Genomic DNA, 2,500 nt, shown 5'->3' with positions numbered 1-2,500 from the left:
GTAGTGTGTAAGCCAGGCGCACTTTGCGCCAGACAATAGACCGACTTTGTTCTGGTCTAAAGAACAGACTATTTACAGTTTCTCAAAATAGCAACGCGCCAAAACACGCCTGCTTTTTTAGACCAGAACGCCTATGGGCGCACATTTGAGCACAAATGCATTTGCTATTTAAACAGTGTGGCGCAACACCTCAAAATGACCCTTGCGCCGAGCTAAAAGTAGCAAAAGACTATTGCGCCGCGCCTTGCGCCACATTGTGCCGGGTGTATGATAGGGCCCTTCATGTGTCAGACACAAAATACACACATTAATTATTATTTTTTAAAATTAAATAACAGTTTAACATTAATCTGATTTAACATTAATCTAAATTGACCAGTTAATATTTGGTTAACAAGTGGCAGTTACTGGTTGCTAAAATTAACTAAAAATACACACGTCAATTATTATTATTTTTAAAATTAAATGCGGATTTAATATTAATAGGACCAGTTAATATTTATATATATAACCATATATATATGGTTAATGTTCAGTTAAGAACGGTGGTTATCAGTTGGCAAAATTAACCGAAATGAGCATCCCTAACATCTGATCAAACTAATTGAGTCCTTCAGACTTGTTTGAAACCTACAGGTAAGTGTGTTAAAGCAGGGTTGAAACTAAACTGCTGGGCTGCGGCCCTCCAGGAACTGAGTTTGACACCTCTGGTGTATGTGATTAACTCAGAGTCAGCCTACTCAGAGTTCAAATGAATAAAATTCAGATTTCACGTTTTAACTCCAAGTTAGTTGAACCCCCTGCTAAAAACTCCAGCTTAAACCTGACTAGGATGATTGGCTGCTTTTAGCTGGTCAACCAGCCTGGTTTTAGAGGGGTTTTGGCCATTTCCAGTCTGGTGTCCAGCCATTTCCAGCCTGGTATTAGCTGGTCAGGCTGGAAAGTGACCATCTAAAACCAGTTTGGCCATCCTGGTTTAAGCTGGACAAAGCTGGTTTTGGCTGGGCTCCCAGCCTGGCTAGGCTGATCAAGCTGGTTTTAGCTGGTCATCTCACAGCCTGTACAGACAAAACCAGGCTGGAAATAACTGGAAACCAGCCTGGAAGTGGCCAAAACCCCTCTAAAACCAGCATGGTTGACCAAGCTAAAACCAGCCAGCCATCCTAGGCTGGTTTAAGCTGGATTTTTCAGCAGGGCCTTCTTATTGTAAGTAGCCCTTCTCATCTCCTTCTAGCTCCTCTCTGCTACCAGTTCAAAGTATTTAGCCTAAGCATCAGCCTCATGGTTCTGCCGTTTACATTAACACGTATTTAAATTGTAATGTTTCACTCATGATTTCTGGAGCTGCTCTGGTTTTTTGGCTTGCCACTGACTCATCAGACTGTATTTACTCCTCGTTGCCAAGGAAACCTGACACCACTGAATCAGATACGTCACAGCGAACCACCTCGTATTTTTTTTGTGTCACTTAAAAGCTCAGAGGTCTCAGGTTGGGTGTTGATGATTTGTAATGCGTCTCCTGTGATTTCATTTGTTGATGTTGTTTCCATGAGTGTTTGTGTTCAGTGGAGTGTGTTGATGGTATTGTTCTGTCTTAGTGTAGACTTACATCAAATCCATGACGTCTTATGCAGGCCCGCTTGTCGAAATCGTTCATGATGTCTTGGATACTAGATGTATAATCTAGCCTAAAGAGTAATTATAAACCACTGTAGGTTTGAGTAACAGCACAAACACCATTCAGACTAAAGGCGCAGCATGTTCTCTTGTCTATTAATTACTAGCTAATGGATGTACGATGTTTAATGTTATACAATGAGACTTAATTGTTCTTATTTATTTTGCGTTTGAATGATTCTGAACACAAAATGTTGAATTTAAACCAGGTAAATATACAGAACAGTCGAGGTTTTGCATTGTACGGTGGACATGCTGTACTGTATATACACAAATGTAAATAAATCAAATAAACAACATTGATTTTATACATACTGTATACACTTCCTGACAAAAGCCATGTCGCCTATTCAAGTTTTAGGAACAGCAAATAAAATCTTGACTTATGAGCTTATTTTACCTGCTAAAAAATCCAGCTTAAACCAGCCTAGGCTGGTTGGCTGGTTTTAGCTGGTCAACCAGGCTGGTTTTAGAGGGGTTTTGGCCATTTCCAGGCTGGTTTCCAGCCATTTCCAGCCTGGTCTTAGCTGGTCAGGCTGGAAAATGACCAGCTAAATCCAGCTAAAACCAGCTTGACCAGCCTGGTTTTAGCTGGTCATCTCCCAGCCTAAACAGCTAAGGCCAGGCTGGAAATGGCTGGAAACCAGCCTGGAAGTGGCCAAAACCCCTCTAAAACCAGCTTGGTTGACCAGCTAAAACCAGCCAACCAGCCTAGGCTGGTTTAAGCTGGATTTTTCAGCAGGGTTACCACAATAAAATATGATCGTGTCTTGATTTTAAATTATTAAATTAGGACAGTAAGGTCTGACTTTGCTTAGACTAA

At 41.0% G+C, this 2,500-nt stretch overlaps 1 protein-coding gene across 1 annotated transcript in view; it reads left to right on the top strand.

Annotated features, from left to right (window-relative positions):
• The window catches only part of slc9a8 (solute carrier family 9 member 8), a 58,879-nt gene that overhangs the window by 7,340 nt on the left and 49,039 nt on the right, over positions 1–2,500 (top strand).

Source organism: Danio rerio, chromosome 23 (assembly GCF_052040795.2).
Source record: "Danio rerio strain M-AB ecotype USA chromosome 23, GRCz13ab, whole genome shotgun sequence".
Classification (NCBI taxonomy): Eukaryota; Metazoa; Chordata; class Actinopteri; order Cypriniformes; family Danionidae; genus Danio; species Danio rerio.
The sequence above is the reverse complement of the archived record's forward strand: the minus strand, read 5'-3'. Positions and strand labels throughout refer to the sequence as shown.